Raw genomic sequence first — 27,739 nt, forward strand, 5'->3', positions numbered from 1 at the left:
ATTCCCACAGGGGTCAGGGGAGTTGGCAGTGCGATGGGCAGCTCATTTGATAATGGACAGTCATTTGGGCAGAAGAATGGCCTGGATATACACAGAGTTAGAGAGGGGGGAGCCCGATGAAGTTTGGAAGTCCCACGTGGCCCATAAGGCACCAAAATTGGGTGCAACCCCAAAAGCTTATCGGGAGTCTGTATATACATTGACCACTCTATTAGTGGACAGTATTCAGGCACATGTGAGTGCAAAAAGTTTCGCTTTCTGAACTGAAACAGCGGCACTAATGCTGTGGCTTCAAGAGTGGAGGAGTCAGAAACTACTGCGTAACCGGAGAGGCGGTCACCAGCAGGCGAGACGGAGGAGGAACCGTCTACATAAAGGACGAGATCAGGATTGGGGAGAGCTTGGTCCGTGAGGTCAGGACAAGGAGAGGTCTGGAGGTGATTGAGCTCAGGGCAGGAATGGGAGGGTTCTGATAAATGAGTAGGGGCAGTATCCAAGAAGGTGGCGGGATTAAGGACGGAACAAAAGGCAAAAGGTCAATAAAGGGTTGTGGAGGAGGGCAATTTCACAATTGCTTAGTCTACTCTGTTTCTGTCTCCGAGGAGGAGGAATCAGAATGGTTTGAGTCTCCCACATACATATTATGTAATCTTCTTCTTTGGCCCTTTTGTTTCTTTCTGGTCGAGTGCGAGGTGTTTTTAGTCTTTGGGGCAGGGCCGGCTGTCATATCAGCATTAACTTTAGTCTGGCTGTGGGTACATCTGGCTAACGGATCGGTGAGTACTCCCGATGTACCGGGTCCTGGCCCTCCAGAGGAGGGGGGGGTAATTATTGATTGGAGGGTAAGGGGGATGGAGTGATACCGCCACGGAAGGAGATGAGGGATATAAATTTTGGCTGGAGGTCTGAGGATGATGGACTTGGGGTGCGGTAGGATGCAGCCGGGACATGATGCAGTTCTCAGTCTCGGTTTCTTCCCTGTTATTAAAGAGGGCCTGCAATCCAGATATATCCATGGGCCACATTTGTTTTTCAAAATCAGTCACATCAAGAGGCCTTGCATTAACCTTTATACTGTGATCATGTATTTCACATAAAGCTTTTAACACTTGCCAATGTCTAACATTGCCAGTATCATCCTTCGAGGGTATGTTTCTCCTTTTCGCATTAACCTGCCATGAATTTTGTTTCGATTTCTCATTTAATCGAGTAGCTACCTTAGACCATCCAGACATAAGGTTTTTCCACTTTTGAGAGGCATTTGATTTCCATACCTCTTGCTCTGCCTTTTTACACTTCTCTAAATCCCAAGTACCTCCCAATGGCCATAATTCATTACCCAATTTCTTATTTAGGCGCGCACTTAATCTCTGATACTTCTGATCATCCTGTGGATTTTCCGTGTGTAATTTCCCCAGCGGGGTGGATGGACCTGCCTTATCTAAAGTTTGACCCATACGGACTGCACAGTCTTGCTCTTACGTCCACTTCAGGGTCCTGATTTTCGCGTGGGAGATTTCTCCTCTTAACAACCAGTCTAAGGCAGGACGTAGTTTCAGACGTGCAGTTCTATTAGTTTTCAATCGTTACAGGGACTCGAACCCCCATGACCTCAAAGTTAACTGCCTAATTCTCTGAGGACTCAAACCTCTTTCTTGTTAACCCACTTATATCTTACTAGGGACTTGAACCCTTTGGTATTGGCTCACCAATTCTACTGAATAAACCTGTGGACTCTAACCTCCAGGCACATGTGGGGGACTCGAACCCTCCACTTTCAAGAACAAAAGGCCTATTGATAAGGCCTTGCTCTTCAAAGCCAGAACCACAATTACCTATTAGCAGTTTCTTTAACGTGATCATTAGTTTCGGTGAGCCTTGTCGCCCTCTCCTCAGGCCCTCTCCATAACCAGTTTATCCCTCAACTGATTTTTGGTTACGCACCCCAATTTTAACCTTTCCTCATCTCAATCTACCTTATACACATTCTCAACAGACTAGTCTGAAAGGTTAGGACACATGGGATCCAGAGAGTTAGCTAATTGGATTCCAGATTGGCTCTGTGGTAGGAAGCAGTGGATGATGGCTGAAGGTTGTTTCTCATTGGCTAGTGGTGTGCGTTAGGGGTTTGTATTGAAACCCTTGTTATTCATTATTATATAAATGATTTGGATATGAATGTACAAGGTATGGTTAATAAGTTTGTGGATGATACTGAATTAGGAAGTATCGTTGATAGTGAAGAAGGTTATTAAAAATTACAGGGGTACCTTGATCAGTTAGGGAAGTGAGCTGAGGATTGGCAAATGGATTTCAGTACAGATAAGTGTGAAGTGTTGAATTTTGGAAAGCCAAACGAGGGTAGGATTTATACAGTGAATGATAAGATCCTGGGGAGTGCTGAGGAACAGAGGGACCAAAGATTTCAAATACAAAGCAGCATCACAGGTAGACATGGTGTTGAAGAAGGCGTTTAGCACATTGGCCTTTATCAGTCAGGACACTGAGTATAGGAGTTGGGACATTATGTTACAGTTGTAAAAGTGAACGATGAGGCCGCACTTAGAGTTTTGTCTACAGTTTTGGTCACCCTGTTAAAAGAAAGATATAAACTGGGAAGAGTGCAAAGAAGATTTACAAGGATATTGCCAGAGGGCTTGAGTTATAGGGTGAGGTTAACCAAGTTAGGACTTTATTCCTTGGAACGTAGGAGAATAAGGTGTATAATGAGGTGTATAAAATCATGAGGAGTATAGATAAGATGAACATAGTCTTTTCCCCAGGAAAGGGGAATTGAAAACTAGGTTTAAGGTGAGAGGAGGAAGATTTAAAAGGGACCTGAAGGGCAACTTCTTCATATATGGAATGAACTGTCAGAAAAACTGGTTGACCTGGTACAATAGCAACATTTAAAAAGCATTTGGATAAGTATATGCATGAGAGAGGATTAAAGGGATATGGGCCAAACACAGGCAATTGGGACTGGCTGGGAGGGCACCATGGTGGCATGAATCAGTTGGGACAAAGGGCTGTTGCAATGCTGTATTGCTCTTTGAGTCTATGTCACAATGGAACAAAGGAAATAGGAGGAGTAGGCCATTCAGCCCTCAGGCCTGCTCCCCCATTCAACAAGATCATGTTGACCTTCTACTTCTATGTCATTTTCTGGCATTTTCCTGTATCCCTTGACATCTTTAATTTCTAGAAATCCATCAATCTTGGTCTTGAACCTACTCAACAACTGAGCTTCCATAGCCTCTGGGGTACAGAATTCCAAAGATTCACCATCCGGTGTGCTAAGAAATTCCTCCTTATCTCAGTCCACATGGCCTGCCCATTATTTTGTGATTACATCCTCTGTTTCCAGACTCCCTCCAGCCGGGGGAAACATACTTCCTGCATCAACCCTGTTGAACCTCATTGTATGCTCCAATGAGGTCACCTCACGTTCTTCTAAACCTGAGAATACAGGGCCTGTCTCCTCAAATTTTCCTCATTGGACAATCCCAGGAATCAGTCTGGTAAACCTTCCCCACACTCCCTCTATTTTAAGTATATCTTTCTGTAGGTCAGGAGACCAAACTGTACTCAATACTTCAGTTGTGATCTTACCAAGGCCCTCTACAATTGCATCTTTGCTCCGGTACACAAGTTCTCTTTCAATTAAGGTCAACACACTTTTTGCCTTTGACAACAGTTTCCAAACTCTCAACTTCTACCACCTTGAAATGACCAGGGTAGCAACATCACCTGCAAGTCAAACAACATTGTGTTCTTTTATTGTTGCTAGGTCAAAATCCTGGAACTCAGTTCCTAACAGCACTGTGGGTATTCCTTCATGTATAGACTCCAGCAATTCAAGAAGGCAGCTCACCACTACCTTCTCAAGGTCAATTACAGATGGGCAATAAATATTGCTCTAGCCAGCAATGCCCACATTCCATGAAGGAATAAATACGTTAAAAACTTCTTGTTACGCCTGCATTTTAGCTTTCAATGTTTCATGAGCAAAAACACCCAAGACCCTCTGGGACATAAATACCTCGTTATCGTTCAGAATTTAAGAAATACTCTATTTTTGTTTTTCTACCAAAGTGGATAACTTCACATTTTCTCACACTATACTTCACCTACCAGTTCTTGTCCTTTCACAACCTGTCTAAATCTCCTTATATCCTTGTCACAACCCTCATTCCCAGCAAGTTTATGTCATTGGCAAACTTGGAAATATTAAGTTTGGTCCCCACATCCAAATCATTGAATTGACCGTGAACAGTTGGGGCCCAAGTACTGATCCATGTTATATTCAACTGGTTGCAGCCTGTCAACCTGAAAATGACCTGTTTATTCCTATTTGCTATTTTCTGCCCATTAACCCCAATCCTCAATCCATGCTACTACATTACCTCCAATCCCATGAGCTCCAATTTTGCTTACTAACCATCTGTGTGAGACCTTATCGAAAGCCTTCTGAAAATCCAAACACACAACATCCATTGGTTTCTCCTTATCTATTCTGCAAGATGTTGCTACTGTGTCTCTGTCAATATATGATGTGTTTGTGAACCCATCTCACCATTCACCTGAAGGAGCAGCGCTCTGAAAGCTCGTGATACCATAAAAATCTGTTGGACTTTAACCTGGTGTTGTGAGACTTCTTACTGTCCTCGACTTAACATTAGTTTATACTTATTTAATATTCATTCATTTCTTCTTCCAGGGCACTAACTTTGGGTGTCCCATTTTTCTTCTTTTGGGAGTATGTTTGGCTTGTACCTAAACTATTTCTCCATTGACAGCTTGCTCTTGACCATCCTTTGCTTCACTGCACCTGAGCTTAATCCCTTCACAAACCATTGAAATCGGCTCTTTTCCACTGGGGTATTTTTAACTTTTGGATTATAGTCCCTTTCCATAAATACTTTAAATCTAATTGAGTATTATCACCAACAACCGCCCCCCCCCCCCCGCCAGTGTTCTTTCAATTAAATACATTTAACGTTCTTACTGCTACACAAACCGAAACAGAAATCAGCATCCAACCCTCGTGAAAGTGAAGAGACTCTCCAAAAATTAAAGCGGGGTCTCTCCCACTTCAATTCGTTTGGTGAATGTTGACAACAGCAGTGTTTGCTACATGACCCTCGCAATGACAGCGATTCAGAATCGGTCAACATCCCCTTAAAGCCAAGGTGGAAGACGGAGAGTTGGCGATTTGGAGACAGGGACGAAACACGAGTCTGGGGCGTGTGGACCGCGCGGAATCCTGCCCGTGGCGCCCAGGCTGAGCGGGCGAAGTGATTGGCCGCAGCTGCCGGAGAGAGCTCAGTAAAGAGCTGAGAGGCTGCAGCCTAAGGTGGACACACATGGTGGAGGCGTCGGAGTGCGGACAGGTTTGTGTGTGTATGAGAGAGAGAGAGAGAGAGAATTCCTCATCTTTCAAAAAGAAACAATGTTGCAATTCATGATTATAACCAGGCAGGAATGAAAGGTGGCAACATTAGCAACATCTCCCGGTTATTCTGCGTGTGTGTGTGTGTGTGCGCGCGCGCCGCCACTGCTGCTGCTGTCCTACCTCACAAGACAGCGAAACCGGTCACTGCGCATGTGTAGTAGCGTTGTTGGGGGGAGCGTTCATGCTGAGTGACAGAATGTTCAGAGCACATTGTTACTAAATGTATCCGAGTGAATTGAAGATGGAATGTGAAATAACTAAATGTTGCTTCCTCGGAAGTATTAACATTCCTATACAGGTTGTGAGCCTCACTTGGATATAGAGAGTGCGAGATTGTTGTTGCTCGCCTGTCCCCCTCCGCCACAGCGCCTTGTAAGATTTGATATAGTAGCATAGGTACCACGTTATTCAGCCCGGAGCTGGTGACCCTCACCTTATTCGGTCTGTCATAGACTGACAAGTTAGATGCATTGGCCATGCTAAATTTTCCCTCAATGTACCCGAACAGACGCCAGAGTGTGGCGATTACGGGATTTTCGTAGTAACTTCGCTGCAGTTTTAGTGTTAGCCTACTTGTGACGCTAATAAATAAACTTCAAAGAAAATCCCACTTGTTTAAGAGCAAAGGTATCTAATTCCCCAACTCCCTGCAACCTGAGCTCTGAGTCTCTGCATGGGCATGTAAAATTGTCAAACAGTATTTTTTTAAATGCAATGTATCCATTTTATGTTTAAATATGTGTCCTTGTACCTTTTAAATTTGAGGAGAAATTGTACATTTACTTTTTCTTACATTTAATGTTTTTGATGCTCCCTGTAATTGTCCAGGGAAAAATAGACTAAGCAGCGCTACTGAAATGCCAGCTAAGTTCCATCTGGACCATATTGTGATTGATTTTTTTTTGCCTTGGCTTGTTTTGTTATGTGACTGTTACATTCAGCAACAAAAGCTTGCATTTGTATAGCCTACCAAAATCATGCCAATAGGCTGCTCAGGAGCATTAGCAAACAAAGATGACATTAAGCCTCATATCCGGATCTATGACCAAAAGCTTGGTCAAATTGAAGGATTTGCTAAAGGACGTGAGAAAAGAAAAGAGGTTAGTGACTTACTATCTGCTTTCTTCACTTTTCTCATGTCCTTTGGAGTACAGGAAACTGGGAAGGCACATGAGGCCCAAATTGTAAGAGCACTGAGTTCTCAGAGAGTTATAGAGTGGAAGGTCACTGGTAGAGGTTAATGAGGGGAGGGTGGGATGGAATTTGAACAGAATAATATGATGACTTTTTTTTGAAAGTTGAGGTGTTGCCAAGGGAGCCCATGGAGCTCAGTGTGCACAGGGGTGAGAGATGAATGGGAGTGCAATTTATGATCAGCGTTTTGGATGTGTGTAGTAGATTGGAGTTTGAATGGCCTCATTCTGTGCTATACCATTCAATTATTTTATCTTAGTTTTAATGCAATTTGGCAACAGCAAGTTAGCACAAGTCAATAGGGAAATGGACATGGATGCACAAAATTTAGTGCAGGATTGGATACAGGTGGCTGAATTTTGGACAAGTTGGAGTTCGAAAGGAATGAAAAACTGGGAAGGAGGATAAGGCAGTGGACTAGAGAGGATAAAAAGGTCTTGTGGATAAGAGTTTCAGTGGATGTGAATATGGAGCAGCAGTAGGCAGAATTACTGAGGTGAAAATGAGTGATCTTGGCGATGGGTCGGATGTTTAAAGTGGGCTCACTAGGTGTGTGGCAGAAAATTATTATGGACTCTGGAAAGCTTTTCTCATTCACAGTGATGTTGGTAAAACAATCAGGCAGCAAAGGCAAGAAAGATTGATGGGAGTGGCCTAAAGGGAACTGGCACTGGAAGCTGATAGATTAAGCTGTGAGTAATGTCACCAGAGCACAACATGTAGAAGGGGGAAAGTATTGGCATAAATTTTAATTTGAAATCAATTTTAAGGTATAAGTAATTTTTGTATGATAAATTGAGATCCCATTTTAGGAATACACTAACTAACAGCAAAGCAGCACGCGTATAACAAGCTGGCCACTGCTGGGAAACAGGTACATCTGTTCAGGACAGATTGTTATTGTTTCGAATCATATCAAAAAAATTCAAGCTGTAAGATTCCACTTCAGTATAGATGCTTTGTATGCCTCAATAGCAACAGCTCGCAACATTTACATAGTGCCTTTAACCTAAAACATAAGAACATAAGAAATAGGAGCAGGAGTAGGCCATCTAGCCCCTCGAGCCTGCCCCGCCATTCAATAAGATCATGGCTGATCTGAAGTGGCTCAGTTCCACTTTCCCGCTTTCTCCCCATAACCCTTAATTCCCTTGCCTACCAAAAACCTATCTACCCGTGTCTTAAATGTGTTTAGCGAGGTAGCCTCCACCACTTCAACGGGCAGAGAATTCCAGAGATTCACCACCCTTTGAGTGAAGAAGTTCCTCCTCAACTCCGTTCTAAACTGCCCCCCCTTATCTTGAGGCTGTGCCCTCTAGTCCTGCTGTCCTTTCTGAGCGGGAAGAACCTCTCTACCTCTACCCTATCCATCCCCTTCATCATCTTATACGTCTCAATAAGATCCCCCCTCATCCTTCTAAACTCCAACGAGTACAAGCCCAGTCTATTCAGCCTCTCTTCATAGTTCAACCCTCTCAACTCCGCCTAGTGAACTTCCTCTGCACTCCCTCCAAGGCCAAAATATCCTTGTACAAGTGCGGCAACCAAAAACTGCACACTGTACTCCAGCTGCGGCCTCACCAGTACCCTGTACAGTTGCAGCAAGACCTCCCTACTTTTATATTCAATCCCCCTCGCTATGAAGGCCAGCATCCCATTTGCCTTCCTGATCACCTGCTGCACCTGTAGGCTGGGTTTTTGCGACTCATGCTCAAGGACCCCCAGGTCCCTCTGCACCGTAGCATGCTGCAGCTTTTCGCCCTTTAAATAGTAGTCCCTCCTACTATTATTCCTGCCAAAGTGGATAACCTCACACTTGCCAACATACAGCCTAACACATTTCATAAGAGAATGCGCAGTACAATACAGAGCCATAATTTTAAAAAAAAATTTTCATGGGTTGTGGGTGAAACTAGCAAGGCAAGCATTTGTTGCCCATCCCTAATTGCCCTTGCACTGGGTGGGCCCCAGATACAAATTTCCTTCCGGTTGATGAATGAAATGGGTTTTTACAATAATCGCAGATAGCTTTTTGTCACCTGTTACTGAGGCAGGACTAGTATTGAATTCCAGATTTTATTAATTGAATTGACATTCCTCCCATGGTGGGATTTGAACCTGTGCTCTCAGAGGATTTGCATGGATCTCTGGATTACTGGTGAAGTGACATTCCTGCTTTGCCAGTGTTCCCTCAATTGAGGGGATATTACGCAGATGACAGAGAAAGCTTTGAAGGCGTGTCATAAAGCTGGACAGATTTAGGGAGAGGATTCCAGAGTTTTGATCTGAGACAGCTGAAGGCACAACTGTCAATCATACAGTAATGAAAACTCGGGATGTGGAAGAGAGCAGAATTAGAAAAGCACAGAGGGTGTAGACTTGGGTGGGATTGACAGTCGGAACACAGAGGGTGTGGAGAGTCTGCAGAAGGATCTAGATAGGCTGGGCGAATGGGCCAGGAACTGGCAAATGGAATTTAATGTTGGCAAGTGCGAGGTGGTCCACTTTGGTAGGAATAATGGTAGGAAGGACTATTACTTACGTGGCAAAAAACTGCAGCAGGCGACGGTGCAGAGGGACCTCGGGGTCCTTGTGCATGAGTCGCAAAAACCCAGCCTGCAGGTGCAGCAGGTGGTCAGGGAGGCTAATGGGATGCTGGCCTTCATAGCGAGGGGGATTGAATATAAAAGTAGGGAGGTCTTGCTGCAGCTGTACAGGGCATTGGTGAGGCCGCAGCTGGAGTACTGTGTGCAGTTTTGGTTGCCACACTTACACAAGGATATTTTGGCCTTGGAGGGAGTGCAGAGGAGGTTTACTAGGCTGATCCCGGAGTTGAGGGGGTTGAGCTATGAGGAGAGGCTGAATAAACTAGGCTTGTACTCGTTAGAGTTTAGAAGAATGAGGGGAGATCTCATTGAGACATATAAGATGATGAATGGGATGGATAGGATAGAGGTGGAGAGACTCTTCCCGCTCAAAAAAGACAGTAGGACTAGGGGGCACAGCCTCAAGATAAAGGGGGGGGGTGGTTTAGAACGGAGTTGAGGAGGAACTTCTTCACTCAAAGGGTGGTGAATCTCTGGAATTCTCTGCCCGTTGAAGTGGTGGAGGCTGCCTCACTAAGTATTTTTAAGACGCGGGTTGATGGGTTTTTGATAAGCGAGGGGATTAAAGGTTATGGGGAGAGGGCGGGACTGTGGAACTGAGCCACGACAGATCAGCCATGATCTTATTGAATGGCGGGACAGGCTCGAAGGGCTAGATGGCCTACTTCTGCTCCTATTTCTTATGTTCTTATTATGTTCTTATATAAAAGAGTTGTAAACAAGAATGCTGGATTAGAGATCAGTGTCTGATAGTGACTACGCACAGATAGCTTGGTGCAAGATAAGATGCGACAAGCGGAGTTTTGGATGAGCTCAAGTTTATGGAAAGTGGAAAATTAGAGATTAGACGGATAAGCATTGGAATAGGCAAAATGCAAAGTAAGAAAGGCATGGATGAATATTTCAGCAGCAAATGAGTTGAGGCAGTAGTGGGGACAAATGATGATGTGCCAGTGCAAGCAGTCAGTCTCGATGATGGAATGGTTATACGGTTGGAAGCTTATCTTGGTCAATCTTGGTGCCAAGATTGTGAACAGTCCAGTTGTATCATAGATTAAAGCTCTAGTGCCTCAGCCTTCACAATACACTATTTTGTTGGATGAAATTTTCAGCCTGTGCAGTGCTGGGTATCGGATAAGAAGTATGACAAATCAAACAGTGGAGGGGTCGAGAGAGGAGTGGTGAGGTAGAGTTGGGTGTCATTGTATATATGTTTGGAACACTGTGTATTTGGATCTTTACATATAAAGAGACACATTTATATTGGATAGCTGTCAAAAATATGCAGGCCAGTAAATCTAAAATAATTTCAGCTTTATTGTTACTTCCTCAAGAAAAATTCACTTGATATTTTATTGAATCATAGGAAATTCAGCATGGAAAGAGGCCATGCAGCCCATTATAATGTGTCTGTGTTTGATCACCTAGAAACTAATCCACTCTAATCCTACTTCTCACTTTAGAAACAATTTTTGTTTTAGATGTTTAGTTAATTGTCATCTTAACACCTTCAGTGGCTATTGGCAGGATTTCATTCTGGTTTAACAACCTCCTCCTTTATGCCTCAATGTTTGTGTCCTTGCCAAACCAATTTTACAAAATAATATGTTTTATCTGGCGACCTGCTCTTGCAAGTTGTGAAATATCTGATATCACTGGATATATGTGTATTTTGGAATTGTCCCAATTTATGAAATAACTAACCATTTTGATAACAGACTACATTTTATCTCTTAACTTTAACTAAGTGGAATGATATAAACGCTTAAAAGTTAATTTATTCCCTATTAGAACAAACTTCCAACAATGCTCACACTCTCAAAATGCTTGCTAGACGACACAATTGTCAGCTTCTGTGACTTTAGATCAGGCCATTGACCTATTTCAACATTGGGCAAGGAGAAACACAATGCCACCATGCCGAAAGATTAATTGTTTAGGATCTAAAGTTAGTTCTTTAGATTCTGAGTCCCAGGATCACTAATATTAATGGAATGCTGTCAAAATAATCAATAGTGCTTTCACCGTTAGATTAATTGTACAAATGCACTTGGGTAAGAGAGGGGCAAAGGTTGCGGTGAAGTTTTCAACAAAGCTTCTCCATTGTAAGTCCTGTCAAGCATCTTGTGTGTGAGCATTCCTGCTGTGGAGGTGAAGTTGTTTGGGGATGTCCATGCAGGAATTTCAACCAAACCAGATGACCCCCTGGGCAGATGGGCAGCCAAGTGGTTTTTAGCCCTCGCAGCAGGGTGGACAGGTGTTCACTTGAGCTACTCTTGGCAAACAATTTCACCTTTAATGCTTCCTGTTTCTCCTGTACATTTCCCAAAAGATTTTCCTTCACATATGAACACAGGCAGTAAAAAAAAATCAGTAATGTGGGAGGCAGTGGCATAGTGGAATTGTCACCAGACTAGTAACAGAGCAACTGAGGTTAATGCTCTGGGACCTGGGTTTGAATCCCACTGTGGTAGATGGTGAAATTTGAATTCAATAAAAGTCTGACCACAAAACCATTGTCAATTCTTGTTAAAAACCCATCTAGTTCACTGATGTCCTTAAAGAAATCTGCCATCCCAACTTGGTCTGGCCTACATTTAACTCCAGATCGATAGCAATGTGGTTGACTTTCAACTGTCCCTTCAAGGGCAATTTGGGATAGGTGTCCACATTCCATGAATGAATAAAAAAAAGAACAAGCAGGCCCTTTGACTGTGGGAGGTTCAGTGGTGATCTTGATCAGAATTAACATTTCTGTTGATGCGTAATCTTCAGGAGCAGTCAAGTGCTATGGAGGAAATTCTGGTTGGACATTAAAGGGAGTTGGAGAAGTATGAGGAAAGTTGCACAATATTGCATCTGCTGGGTGCTATTTGGAAGCACCATGAAGAAAATTTGCAAACTTGGATGTTCATCACCCACTCAACGGAAGGATTTCTGTCGGTGATCCCCTTATTCTTGCACCATTCCTCTATTGAGCTGATGTCTGATGGAAAATTCTCTTATGTACCCTCCCTGAATCAGTAGTCCCTTAGGATACAGGAATGACTTTGTTGAATCGTACAATGGCCTTGATGAGCAGTTATGCTCGTCAAGATGACATGAGGAGACTATGTCATTTCCCATGTTTCTTTCTCCACCACCATCTTTGACCATTAGTTTGGCTCACTGACTAGGACACAAAGACATTGGCTGCTGGAACAAATTTTCCCACAGTTTGCTGCCTCACTGCTGTTGTCTGGTGTGTACTTGACCTGCAACCATTTATGCATGCTGATCTGCCCTACTGAGCAGCTGTCACCGTCATTCGATCTAGCTTTCAGTTGAACTATCAGAAAAGGCTGAAAAGCCTTGCGGCCTCTTTCTCTAGGAAACAGAAGTCTGAGGAATGACCATATGCAAATCTTTTCAAATTGCAAGGAGGTTTCATTTTGTAGACAGGTATTTCCAGTTGTTGGGGGAGACTAAAAATAGTTTAGTTCCCAGTAAATCTAGTCAGGAATTATTTGCTTTGAGTTGCGGAGGATGAGAGACCAATTAGGAAACCATTGGAATTGTTGTATTTAGAAGTGGGAAAGACACAGGTGCGGGTTTCAGTAGCAGATGAGCTGAGGCAGGGTTGGAGAAAGTCAATGACGCAGAAGTGAAAGTAAGTAGTCTTGGGGATGGGGTAAGATATGGTGCCAGAAGCTCAACTTGAGGGTCAAAATGGACACTAGGGTTCCAAAACTGGTGGCAGCTACCACAAGGAAAGTCTTATTTCTATTGCATGTTTGTTGAACATTTGTAACTGCAATTTAGCAACTGAATCTTAGTGTGACGAGAAGTCATTTTACTTAAACCAGTGGTTGTGTGTAATATTTGGATTCTTTCTGTTAAATAGATTTTGTCAGAGTGCTTTAGATTTTTTTCTGACACTTTCTTTTCGAGTTGGCACACTCGTAGAGATAGTAAGACGACTCACAACACCAGGTTAAAGTCCAACAGGCTTATCTGGGAGCAAAATCCACTAGTTTTCAGGTCACTGACCCTTCATCAGGTGAGTGGAGAGTTCTGACCACAAACGGGATGTAGACACACACTCAGTTTACAGAATACTGATTAGAATGTGAGTTTTCACAGGTAATCAAGTCTTAAAGGTGCAGATAATGTGAGTGGAGATAGCATTAAGCATAGGTTAGAGATGTGTATTGTCTTGCAAAATCATTGCAAGACAAAATACATATATTACACATTTTGCAAAAGCTTGCAAAATCTCACTTACTGTCCTGTCTGGAGACAATACATATCGCTTTAACCTATGCTTAATGCTATCTCCACTCACATTGTCTGCACCTTTGAGACTTGATTAGCTGTAAAAACTCACATTCTAATCAGTATTCTGTAAACTGAGTGTGTGTCTTTACATCCCCCGTTTGTGATCAGAACTCTCCACTCACCTGACGAAGGGTCAGAGGCTTGAAAGCTAGTGACTTTTGCTACCAAATAAACCTGTTGGACTTTAACCTGGTGTTGTGAGGCTTCTTACTGTGTTTACCCCGGTCCAATGCTGGCATCTCCGCATCATGACACTCGTAGAGAACAGATCTTTTGTTGCATCATTTGACGATTAATTTTGGATTATTTCTTGATTTAACCTGCAAGAATCTGTTTCTTGTGAAGATCAGATGGATAGCATTTTGTATTACATGCTAAAAATAGCAGTAGGAAATAAGAACGTAACAACATAAGAAATAGGAGCAGGAGTAGGCCATCTAGCCCTTCGAGCCTGCCCTGCCATTCAATAAGAGCATGGCTGATCTGTTGTGGCTCAGTTCCACTTTCCTGCCCTCTCCCCATAACCTTTAATCCCCTCGCTTATCAAAAACCCATCAACCCACATCTTAAAAATATTTAGCGAGGCAGCCTCCACCTCTTCAACGGGCAGAGAACAGATGTAAGAGAACAAATGTAAGAGAAAAAAATCCTTATTATAGAAACAAACAAGAAAAAACATTTTTAGCTGCTGATTGCTTTATATTTTTGAGGTTTTTTTGTGATCATTGTTCATTTGTTTGTCCGTTTTCTGAATAAAAGATCACAAGAAATTAAACTAGTTTAGAAGAACGATATAGCGGTTTGGGGTGTGCAACAGAAATCTCAGAGGCTATGTTCAGAACAAAGCGTGCATGAATATGATAGTATAGAATCATACAGTGCAGAAGAAACCCTTTGGCCCATTGATTCACATTGACACGTTAGAAACACCTGAACTCTCACTTCATCCCATCTGCCAGCGTTTGGCCCATAGCCCTGAACGTTATGATGTGCCAAGTGCTCATCCAGACACTTTTTAAAGAATGTGAGGTAAGCTGTCTCCAGCACGCTCCGAGGCAGTGCATTCCAGACTGTCACCACGCTCTGGGTAAAGTTTTTTTTTTCCTCACATTCCCCCTCCCAAACCTCCTGCCTCTTATCTTTAACCTATATTCCATTGTAACTGAACCTTCATTTAACGGGAACAGCTGTCCCTTATCCATTCTGCCCATGTCTCATAATCAGGTCGCCCTTCGGTCTTCTCTGCTCTGATGAAAACAACCCAAGCCTATCCAACCTCTCTTCATAACTTACAGTCAGAGGTTTACAGCATGGAAAAGGCCCTTCGGCCCAACTTGTCCATGCTGCGCTTTTTTTTTAAACCCCCTAAGCTAATCCAAACTGCCCGCATTTGAACCATATCCCTCTATATCTATCTTACCCATATAACTGTCTAAATGCTTTTTAAGAGATTAAAATTGTACCCGCCTCTACGACTACCTCTGGCAGCTTGTTTCAGACACTCGCCACCCTCTGTGTGGGAAAAAATTGCCCCTCTGGACACTTCTGCAGCTCTCCCCTCTCACCTTAAACCTATGCCCTCTGATTTTAGATTCCCCTACCTTTTGGAGAAAAAATATTGACTATCTAGCTGATCAATGCCCCTCATTATTTTATAGACCTCTATAAGATCACCCCTTAGCCTTCTATAATCCAGAGGGGGGAAAAACCCAATCTATCCAGTCTCTCCTTTATAACTCAAACCATCAAGTCCTGGTAGCATCCTAGTAAATCTTTTCTGCACTCTTTCTAGTTTAATAATATCCTTTCTATAATAGTGACCAGAACTGTACACAGTATTCCACTGTGGTCTTACCAATCTCTTGTACAACTTGAAGAAGACACCCCAACTCCTGTATTCAATGTTCTGACCAATGAAACCAAGCATGCTGAATGCCTTCTTCACCTTCTCTGTTTATCTGTAACTCCACTTTTTCAAGGAGCTATGAACATGTACCCTTAGATCTCTTTGTTCTGTAACTATCTCAAACACCCTACCATTAACTGAGTAAGTCCTGCCCTGGTTCAGTCTACCAAAATGCATCACCTTGCATTTATCTAAATTAATCTCCATCTGCCATTCATCAGCCCACTGGCCTAATTGATCAAGATCCCATTGCAATTGGAAATAACTTTCTTCACTATCCACCATGCCACCAATCTCGGTGTCACCTGCAAGTGTACTAACCATGCCTCCTATGTTCTCATCCAAATCATTAATATAAATGACAAAGTGGACCAAGCACTGATCCCTGAGGCACACCACTGGTCACAGGCTTCCAGTTTGAAAAACAATCCTCTGCAACCACCTTCTGGCTTCTGTCAAGAAATGCTGCATCCCACGCAGCATCCTGGTGAACCACCTCTGCACTCCCTCCAAAGCAATTACATCCTTCTGATAATGTGGCAGCCAGACCTGCACACAGCACTCGAGCCTGTCTTCACCAAAGTTCTATACAATTCAAACATGACTTCCCTGCTTCTGCAACCTGGTGGCTATATTACACCACCACACTGATCTGGACTTAGAGGTTGCAAGTTTAAATCCCGCAGTGACAATTTGATAATTTGAATTCAGCTTTTAAAAAAATTTTTAAAAATTTGGTGGCATAGTGGACAGTGAAGAAAGTTATCTCCAATTGCCATGGGATCTTGATCAATTGGGCCAGTGGGCTGACGAATGGCGGATGGAGTTTAATTTAGACAAATGCGAGGTGATGCATTTTGGTAGATTGAACCAGGGCAGGACTTACTCAGTTAATGGTAGGGTGTTGGGAAGAGTTACAGCACAAAGAGATCTAGTGGTACATGTTCATAGCTCCTTGAAAGTGAAGTCACAGGTGGACAGAGTGGTAAAGAAGGCATTTGGCATGCTTGGTTTCATCCGTCAGAACATTGAATACAGGAGTTGGGATGTCTTGTTGAAGTTATACAAGACATTGATAAGGTCACACTTAGAATACTGTGTTCTATTATAACCCATTATAGAAAGGATATTATTAAACAGAAAGGGCGTAGAAAAGATTTACTAATGCTACTGGGACTTGATAGTTTGAGTTATAAGGAGAGGCTGAATAGACTGGGACTTTTCTCTCTGGAGCATAGGAGGCTGAGGGTGACCTCATAGAAGTCTTAAAATAATGAGGGGCATTGACAAAGTAGATAATCAATATCTTTTGCCAAAGGTAGGGGAGTCTAAAACTAGACGGCATAGGTTTAAGGTGAGAGGGGAGAGATACAAAAGTGCCCAGAGGGGCAATATTTTCATAGAAGATGGTGAGTGTCTGGAACAAGCTGCTAGAGGTAGTGGTAGAGGCAGGTATAGTTTTATCTTTTAAAAAGTATTTAGATAGGTACATGGGTACAATGGGTATAGAGGGATATGCGGGCAATTGGGATTAGCTTAGGGGTTTTCCAAAAAAAAGGGCAGCATGGACAAGTTGGGCTGAACCTCTATGACTCTATCTTGAAATAAAAAGCTAGTATTAATAAAATATGATCATGAAGCTCCAACATCATAACAACCCAACTGGAGGCTACTAATGTCTTTATTAAGGTAGAAAACCTGTCATTGTTACCTAGTCTAGCCCATTCTTAAGTCCAACCAGGCTGTCTTTTAAGTGCCCCTGAACTGGCCACCATGAATTTCAGTAAGATAGCCTGTTACATTTGCAACTAATGGTAGGGAATAATTGCCGGTCTTGTTGAGGGTGCCCATCACGAAAACGAAAAGAAGAAAAAACACACCTTCCTTCTGACTTCTACCTAAAGGCAGGTCAACTGTCAGTACTCCTTGCTTGAATTCCTGCAAGCCAGAGTCCCATTTGTTCCCCGACATTGGAAACCTAAGCTTCACAGAATTTTCAAATTTGATTGTAGAAACTTGACTGTCACAGTCCCACATGATCTTGGATGTTCCCACACTGAGAGCTTGAATGCTATAATCCTTCTTCAGGTCTTAGTTTGGAACCACAAGTGTATTCCAATATCACTTTGCAAAGGGAGGGTGGGGGTGTCCAGTATTCCTAAGGCAAAGTTTGGATTAAACAAATTGTTCAAAGCTCTTGGGAATCAAATCTGTTAATATTCCCTTCAGCAGACAACTAATTGCTGATCTAAGCCTGAACTTCTCTGCCTCTACATGTGCTTCTTTTCTACGCTCATACATTGACTATCTTCAGCTTCACTAAAACTTCTATTACTAACATGTCAGATTCCCCTTTTGAGGGGACCAGCCACCGCCCCCCGCCCCCCCGTCCTCCATTAAGATGTGAAACTCTATTTATCTGCATGCACTCCTCTGTGGTTGAACACTTTTATCAACATTCATCATTTATACCCTCAACTGTCTCAAGATCTCCTAGCTGATATTTGTCCCCTATGGTCTTCAATTGTGTCTGTATCCTGGTGTCTCTTAAAACAAGTGGCCAGAAAATCGCATTAGCTTCTCTTCTGTGTTCTGCACCGTTAGCTCTGGTGTCTCACAATGATCAATCCTTGAACCTTTGCTTATTTGACCCTAAGCTGAACTTTGCACCCGATCTCCACCTAGACTGCTTACTTCCATCCCCCTAATATGTTCTGTCTCTGCCTTAGTCCTTTTGTTGCTGAAATCTTCACCTATATGTTTGGAACAGTCAAGTATAAAAAGTAACAATGTTCTGGCTAGCCTCCCATTTTCCACTTTCCACAGACAGCAGCTCATCCAAATTTTCACTGCTCATATTCCAACTCACTCCCAAGTTCTGTTTACCCTGAGCTGTGCTCAATAATCTGCATTGGTTTTGGTCCATGAATGTCTCAAATGTAAAATGGCTCTGATGAAGGGTCATCTAGACTCAAAACGTTAGCTCTGTTCTCTCTGCACAGATGCTGTCAGTCCTGAGATTTTCCAGCATTTTCTGTTTTTATTTAAAATACTCCCCCTTGTGCTCAAACCCCTTCATAGCCTTGCTCTGTCCCACCTTATAAGCAGTAAAAAGTCTGACAACACCAGGTTTTAGTCCAACCTATTTATTTGATAATATTCTCACAAGCTTTCGAGGGGTTACCCTCTTCGTCAGGTGAATGGAGAGTTCTGGCCTCAGACAGAGCATATAAAGCACAGACAGTGCTGTCTGTGCTTTATATGCTCTGTCTGAGGCCAGAACTCTCCATTCACCTGACGAAGAGGGTAACCCCTCGAAAGCTTGTGAGAATATTATCAAATAAATAGGTTGGACTAAAACCTGGTGTTGTCAGACTTTTTACTGTGTTTACGCCAGTCCAACGCCGGCATACCCCCACCTTATAAGCTCATAAGATTTGGGAGCAGAATTAGGCCATTCGGCCCATTGAGTTCACTCTGCCGTTCGATCATGGTTGATATATGCTCCTAATCTCCATTTTCCTGCCTTCTCCCCATAACTCTTACACGCATTACCAATTAAAAATCTGTCTAACTTCTCCGTAAACTCATCCTGAAATTCCCCACAAGAGGAAGCATCCACTCCACATCTACTTTATCCATACCTTTTTTCATGTTGTATACATAAGAACATAAGAAATAGGAGCAGGAGTAGGCCATCTAGCCTGCCCCGCCATTCAATAAGATCATGGCTGATCTGAAGTGGATCAGTTCCACTTTCCTGCTTTCTCCCCATAACCCTTAATTCCCTTGTCTACCTGTGACTTAAATATATTTAGCGAGGTAGCCTCCACCACTTCAACAGGCAGAGAATTCCAGGGATTCACCACCCTTTCAGTGAAGACGTTCCTCCTCAACTCCGTTCTAAACTGCGTCCCCCCTTATCTTGAGGCTGTGCCCTCTAGTCCTGCTGTCCTTTCTAAGCGGGAAGAATCTCTCTACCTCTACCCTATCCATCCCTTTCATTATCTTATACGTCTCTATAAGATTCCCCCCTCATCCTTCTAAACTCCAACGAGTACAGACCCAGTCTATTTAATCTCTCTTCATAGTCCAACCCCCTCATCTCTGGTATCAGTCTAGTGAACCTCCTCTGCACTCCCTTCAACGCCAAAATATCCTTGCGCAAGTGCGGTGACCAAAACTGCACACAGTACTCCAGCTGCGGCCTCACCAGTGCCCTGTACAGTTGCAGCAAGACCTCCCTGCTTTTATATTCTATTCCCCTCGCTATAAAGGCCAGCATCCCATTCTCCTTCTTGATCGCCTGTTGCATCTGCAGACTGGGTTTTTGTGATTCATGCACAAGGACCCCCAGGTCCCTCTGCACCGTAGCATGCTGCGGCTTTTCGCCCTTTAAATAGCAATCCCTCCTACTATTATTCCTGTCAAAGTGGATAACCTCACACTTGCTAACATTGTACTCCTTCTGTCAGGTCCTCGCCCACTCGCTCAGCCTATCCAGATCCGTCTGCAGACTTTCCACACCCTCCGCACAATTTGCTTTTCCACTCATCTTTGTGTCATCAGTACCTCCATTTGATCTCCCCTCATTCGCCTAAATTTCAGAGAGCATAGGCTGAAACTGTTCAATCTCTCTTCATACAACAAACCCCTTATCCCTGGGATCAGTTGAGTGAACCTCCCGTGAACTGCCTCCAATGCCACTAAATATTTCCTCAAATACTACGACCAAAATTGTACACAATACTGTAGGTGCAGCCTCATCAATGCCTTGTATATTTGCAACAATACTTCCTTATCTTTTATATTCTATTCCTTTAGCTATAAATGCCAACATTTCATTTTCTTTTTTATCTGCTGTACCTGCATGCTAGTTTTCTGTGACTCATGAACGAGGAACCCAGATCCCTCTGCACTGGAGCACCCTGAAGTCTCTCCCCATTTAGATAATAAGTCACCTTCCTATTATTTCGACCAAAATGCATGACCTCACACTTATCCATGTTAAACTCCATCTGCCACCTTTTGGCCCACTCTCCTAACCTATCTGTATTCTTTTGTAAGGCTCTTATTGCCTCATTGCAACTTATTGTTCCGTCTATTTTTGTCATCTGCAAATTTGGCTATAGAGTCATTAATATAGACTGTAAATAACTGGGGCTCAAGAACCGAACCCTATGGCACCCCATTAGTTGTAACTTGCTGTCCAGAAAAAAAACCTATCTATCCCAACTCTGTCCATCAGCTAGTCACCTATCCAAGATAGTAAATTACCCTTCATCCCATGTGATCTAACCTTGTGAGTTAACCTTTTGTGTGGCAGTACCTTCCAGGAGTCCAGATCTACTGCATCCACGGGATCCCCATTATTCACTTTGCTTGTTACACCTTCAAAGAATTCTAGCAAAATATTAAAACGTGATTTTCCTTTCATAAAACCATGCTGGCTCTGATGGATAGCGTTCTGAATTTCCAAATGTCCTGATATTGCTCTTGACAATTGATTCCAACACTTTCCCAACAAAAGATGTGAAACAAACTGACCTGTAATTTCCCACATTTTGCCTTCCTCTCTTTTTGGATAAGAGTGTTACATTAGCATTTTTCCAATCCACTGGAACATTTTGCGTGTCCAGAGAATTTTGGAATATACCAATGGATCCATTATCTCTGCCGCCACTTCCTTTAATACCCTAGGATGTGGGCTATCAAGCCCAGTGGACTTATCTGCCCTCAATCCCAATAGTTTGCTGATTACCTTTTCCCTATCAATGTTGTTTGTTCTGAGTTCTACCCTTTCTGTTATCTGACTTGCCTGTTCCTCTGTAGTGTTCTCCAATCCTACAACCATCAAGAACTGTGTTCTTCCAATTTTTTGCAAGGGGATTATATTGTAAGCAGAGTGGAGTACTGGAATGAAATAGTCTTGCTACAGTTGTACAGGGCTTTAGTGAGGCCACATCCTGAATATGGTGTGCAGTTTTAGTTTCGATATTTAAGAAAGGATGCACTTGAATTGGAGGCAACACAGCAAAGATTCATTAGATTGCCCCTGTGATGAGAGATGAGGCCCATATTGTCTGGAGTTTAGAAGAATAAGAGGTGATGTTATTGGGACATATAAAATTCTGAAAGGACTTTACAAGGTAGAGATTGAGAGGTTGTTTCACTGGCTGCAGAATGTTGAAAATTGGAGCACAGTCTCAGGATAAAGGAGTGATCATTTAGGACTAAACTGAGCAGAAATGACCTTGCTCAAAGGATTGCGAATCTTCGGAAACATCTGCTCAAAAGGTTGTGGATGCTCTATCATTGAATATATTTAAGGCTGAGATAGACAAATTTTTGGTGTCTCAGGGATTTGAGGTGTCTGAGGAGGGGGCAGGAAAATGGAGTTGAAGCCTAAGATTAGCCATTGTATTGAATGGTGGAGCAAACTTGACATACTGTATGCACTATTGCCTTCTATCTCTCATGTACTTGTGTGCTGGCTTTTTCTGCAACCCAAAAACACACCTGTAGTCTTTTTTCCTAATTACTATTTACATATAAGCTATAATTTTAACTTTCTCCCAAGTTCCCAAAGATGTCATTGCTGCTAAACCTCTCCCATATGCTGCTTTGCACCAGATTTGAAATCTGCTCTTGATCTCTTCAATTCTGCATACAAGATACTTGTATATCAACCCATACCTGGTCAAATATTTCACCTTCCATATACTTTGAAGGAGACACTCTAGAGTGGGTTGAGCAGTTCTCAGACCTTAGCAGCCAACTCTCAAAAGGCCAACGATGACAATAAGATCTAATACTGGATCAGCTGCGCCAACTCCGTTTTCCACAAATTATGGAAGTGAGTGTTTGACAACAAAGGGCTCCAAGTCAAAAAAAGGCCCTAGTGGACAGAGCAGTTGTTGTCACATTCCTGTAATGCAGTGAGACCTGGGCTCTACCAATGTATAAGAGAGTGAGAGAAATTTCATCAGGAATATCTCCACTGTGTCCTCCAGATTTTAGTGTTTGTTCGACCGTTCTCCCACTAATGTCCTTCAGGATGCCAATTCCGCAAGCATTCGGGCAAAATTCCTACAAAATCAATTTCAATGGACTGGACATGTGTGAGAGGGGATTGGGGGGAAGTTTTCCAGTCCTGCCCACCATGGTAATTGTAGTGGGCAACGGACCATGCAAACGTCCGTTGATCTTGGGCAGTACTTTCTGGTTTTGAGATGAGCATGACTGGAAAATTCCACCCTGTGTCCAGATGACCTAAAACCACATTTCCTATCAAGTACTAATCATAGAATCCCTACAGTGCCGAAGGAGGCCATTTGGCCCATCGAGTCTGCAACCCCACACACCACCCCGCTAATCCCCCTAACATCTAAGGGCAATTCAGCATGGCTAATCAACCTAACCTGCAGATTCTTGGAGTGTGGGAGGAAACCGGAGCCCCTGGAGGAAACCCATGCAGACTCTGGGAGAACATGCAAACTCCACACAGACAGTGACCTGGTGCTGTGAGGCAGGAGTTAGTGCTAACTGCTGTGCCACTCCAAAGAGTTCTTTGAACTCTCAAATTGCCAAAGTAAACATTTCAAAGACACTTTGAAACCTTCTTTGAAGCGCAGCAGCATTGACCTTTATGACTAGGAAGAACTTGCAATGTCCAGAATGATGACAAGTTGTCCATCACGCTTTTGAGTCTCAATCATAGAATCGCTACATTGCAGAAGAAGAGGCCATTTGGCCCAATGAGTCTCTGACAGAACATCTTAACCAGGCTCTCTTCCCCCACCCTATCCCCTTAACTCCACACATTTCCCATAGCTAATCTATCTAACCCACATAACTTAGGATATTAAGGGGTAATTTAGCATAGCCATTTGACCTAACCTACACATCTTTGGATTGTTGGAGGAAACCCATGCTGACGCATGGAGTTTGCATGTCCTCCCCAACAGTCACCCAAGGCTGGAATTGAACCCAGGTCCTTAGAGCTGTGAGGCCGCAATGCTAACCACTGTGCCATAACAATGAGCAGAGCGATGGCAGAGAAGAAAAGAAAGGAAGAAAATCTTGCACTCTGGATTCACTACCTTTTGAGGAAGTCCTGTGCCATGTGGTCAAAGATCTGTGAGTTGAGATTTGGCCTTTTAGTCGCATGAAGACTGATGACGTTTTGTAACCATTGATCAGAGGGCAGCCAACAATGATCACTTCTTCCTCTGTTGAATTGCTGCAATCCCTTAATGACAGTTAGTTCTGGATAAACTTCAGAATCCTTTCCACTCTGAAATTAGAATTTCATGCCTATGTTACCAAATCAATTCCACCTCTGACCAGGGCAACTGATGAGCAATTAAAATTGACTTATCCAGTGCTTTCTCTGGCAGTCTCCTGCCCACCCCCACTTTTCCCTCTAGCCTTCCCAAATCCTCCTCCCTATAAACTTTGATTAACGCAGAATGCTGTAGCTTGTGTCCTATTCCAAACAAGTTCAACATATTCACCATTCCTATCCTGGCCAGAGCTGCGTGAACCCCAGAAGTTTTGCTTCCAGATTCTTGATCTGAACCCCTCCATGGTTTGGGTATCTGAGCTCATCTCTTAACACCAGATTCTTTTCAATTACTGAACTAATATGAATTGAAAATGCTGAACATAGACCTTCTGGTCTAGCAGCATAAGTGGATAGAGAAACTTATTTTGACATTTTGGGTCAATTACCTCTTCTTCAGAACTGCTCAAGTGAAAGACCTGAATTGTATACTCTTTCTTGTTCCACAGATGCTGCCAGAGCCACTTAGTATTTCCAATATTTTTCTGCTTTTCTTTCTGTCAGTAGAAATCTCTGCCCAAATTACTTTGCTGTAGAATAGCCCTCCTGGTCTTCAAAGGGTTCTAACGATCACTTCTTTTATAGTGTCTTTGGTGTTCTCCACTCAAAATTTTCCTGTTTGTTAGTCACGTTGCGTGATCTTGGGAGTCTTCACCACATAATGAGTAGCTCTCTAAATACATTTGATATATATTTGGAGACATGGGAGTAGTTATAGGGCAGTGATCTGATATTGGGACTTGGATAACTGCTAAAGCTTTGATTTTGTAGCTAATGATGTCCTCTGAAACCTTGAATTAGAGTGCACTCTAACTATTTCCATATATCCATTGAAAGATTGCTGCTATATTGTAGTATTGGTGTGCCCAATTTTTAAACATGCTTCATAAGTGTCTAAAGGAGTTGGTGAAATGTATCTTCAACTTTAGCTTTCAATGTACAATGTACACATTCCCTTCACTGGGGAATAGTGATAACCATAAAACCTTTGTTATTTGGTGACCTGGTTCATGGAAAATTTCATTAGTCTGGATACAAGATTAGATGTGGTATATTATTGTTCAGGCACAATAATCAAAATTGACCCAATAAAGTAATAATTTCAGTGTAAAACTGAAGATTAAATTTACAGATTTACAACATATTACTTTTTTAAAGAATGCATTTTGAGTCAAGTGTTCTTATAAATAAGCCTTTTTCCTATGTAATAGTTTTACTGGTATCTGTACATGTGCTGGCTCTGATGAGCTTTTCAGTCTGCAAGCAAGGTCTATTTTACTGGTTTTTTCTTTGTAGTTACTATTCTGTTGAGTTACTTTTGTACTGCCTTCTTTGTACTGCTCAGACATGTAACACTGGTGAGTTTCTGCACAGTAAGAGGACTCACAACACGAGGTTAAAGTCCAACAGGTTTATTTGGTAGTAAAGACCACTAGCTTTCAGGATTTGCCCCTTCGTCAGGTGAATGGGAGTTCTGATCACAGAGTATACAAAAGGCACACACAGTTTACAGAATACTGATTTAGGATGCGAGTCTTTACAGCTAATCAAGTCTTAAAGGTGCAGGCAATGTGAGTGGAGATAGCATTAAGCATAGGTTAAAGAGACGTGTATTGTCTCCAGACAGGACAGTAAGTGAGATGTTGCAAGTCCAGACAAGTCATGGGGGTTACAAATAATGTGACATGAACCCAAGATCCCGGTTGAGGTCGTCCACATGTGTGCGGAACTTGGCTATCAGTTTCTGCTCAGCGACTCTGCACTATTGTATGTCATGAAGGCCGCCTTGGAGAACGTTTACCTGAAGATCAGAGGCTGAATGCCTGTACCCATAGTTCACCAACGGGAAGGAAACAGCCTTGCCTGGTGATTGCTGAGCAGTGTCCATTGATCCATTGTCATAGCTTCTGCATGGTCTTCCCAATGTACCATGCCTTGGGACATCCTTTCCTGCAGCGTATTAGGTAAACAATGTTGGTTGAGTTGCAAGAGTACGTGCTGTGTACCTAGTGGAAGGTGTTCTCACGTGAGATGATGGCTTCCGTGTCGATGATTCAGCATGTCTTGCAGAGATTGCTGTGGCAGGGTTGTGTGGTGTCATGGTCACTGTTCTCCTGAAGGCTGGGTAGTTTGCTGCGGACAATGGTCTTTTTGAGGTTGTGCGGTTGTTTGAATGCAAGAAGTAGGGGTGTGGGGATGGCCTTGGCGAGATATTCGTCATCTTCAATGACATGTTGAAGAGTCCAGAGAAGATGTCATAGCTTCTCCGCTCTGGGGAAGTACTGGACGACGAAGGGAACTCTCCACCGTGTTCTGTGTTTGTCTTCTGAGGAGGTCGGTGTGGTTTTTCGCTGTGGCGAGTTGGAACCATCGATCGATGAGTTGAACACGATATCTTGTTCTTATGAGGGCATCTTTTAGCATCTGGAGGTGTCTGTTGAGATCCTCCTCATCTTGCAGATCCTGTGTATAAGGAGGGCTTGTCCGTAGGGGATGGCTTCTTTAACATGTTTAGGGTGGAAGCTGGAGAAGTGGAGCATCGTGAGGTTATCTGTGGACTTGCGGCACAGTGAGGTGCTGCTGAGTGACCATCCGTAATGGAGATGTGTGTCCAAGATATGTCGGACTCCTATTTGTTGACTACAGTTTACCTTCAACATCATTCCTAAAACTCATCTCCAAACTCCGTGGCCTGGAGCTTGGTTTCTCCCTTCTGACTTCCAAACCCACTGACCACAATCAGTAAGGATATGAAACAACACCACCTACACAATTGTCCTCAACACTGATGCCCCACAAGGCTGTGTCCTCAGCCCTACAGTCCGTACAGATCAAACTTTAGATAAGACGGGTCCATCCACCCCGCTGGGGAAATTATGCAAGGAAAATCCACAGGATGATCAGAAGTATCAGAGACTAAGTGCACGCCTAAATAAGAAATTGGGTAACGAACTATGGCCATTGGGAGGTACTTGGGATTTAGAGAAGTGTCAAAAGGCAGAGGAAGCGGTATGGAAATCAAATGCCTCCTAAAAGTGGAAAAACTTTGTCTGGATGGACTAAAGTAGTTACTAGATTAAATGAGAAATCAAAACAAAATTCATGGCAGGTTAATGCGAAAAGGAGAAACATACCCTCGAAGGATGATACCGGCAATGTTAGACATTGGCAAGTGTTAAAAGCTTTATGTGATCCCATATATATATTTATACTGTGATACATGATCACAGTATAAAGGTTAATGCGAGGCCTCTTGTCGTGACTGACTGATTTTGGAAAAACAAATGTGGCCCATGGATATGTCTGGATTGCAGGCCCTCTTTAATAAAGGGGAAGAAACCAAGACTGAGGACTACATCATGTCCTGGCTGCATCCTACTGTGCCCCAAGTCCACCATCCTCAGACCTCTAGCCAAAGTTTATATCCCTCATCTCCTTCTGTGGTGGTATCACTCCCTCTCCCTTACTCTCCAATAATCCCACAACCACCCTCCCCCTCCTCTGGAGGGTCAGGACCCGGTACATCGGGAGTACTCACCGATCCAATAGCTGGACGTACCCACAGCCAGACTAAAGTTAATGCTGATAAGACACCTGGCCCTGCCCCAAAGACTAAAAACACTTTGCACTTGACCAGAAAGAAACAAAAGGGCCGTAGAAGATGATTACATAATATGTGTGTGGGAGACTCCAAACCATACTGATTCCTCCTCCTCCTCAGGGACAGAAACAGAGTCAGATTCTAATCCGGAACCTCAGCAGTCGGGTTGCCCGCCTAGGCAATTCCCTATGTGACAGGTCCCTAATCCTAACCTTGACGGTGGGCAACCAGGCACTGTTGAGGTTTACACCCTGTGGAAACCACAGGAAATATGGATGATAATGAATAACGCCCCTGACAAAAAGACCAAGCCTGA

The 27,739-nt window shown here is 43.1% G+C and overlaps 1 protein-coding gene across 2 annotated transcripts in view; it reads left to right on the forward strand.

The window, feature by feature from the left end:
- The first annotated feature begins 5,323 nt into the window (after window positions 1-5,323).
- The window catches only part of acsl1a (acyl-CoA synthetase long chain family member 1a), a 196,212-nt gene continuing 173,796 nt past the window's right edge, over window positions 5,324-27,739 (forward strand). For both annotated transcript variants that reach the window (XM_080189404.1, XM_080189405.1), the window contains exon 1: window positions 5,324-5,393. The gene's annotated coding sequence lies outside the window, so the exon portion shown is untranslated. The remainder of the gene's footprint in view (window positions 5,394-27,739) is intronic.

The sequence above is a fragment of the Carcharhinus amblyrhynchos genome, chromosome 5 (genome assembly GCF_965287045.1).
Source record: "Carcharhinus amblyrhynchos chromosome 5, sCarAmb.v2.hapA, whole genome shotgun sequence".
In the NCBI taxonomy this organism is placed as follows: Eukaryota; Metazoa; Chordata; class Chondrichthyes; order Carcharhiniformes; family Carcharhinidae; genus Carcharhinus; species Carcharhinus amblyrhynchos.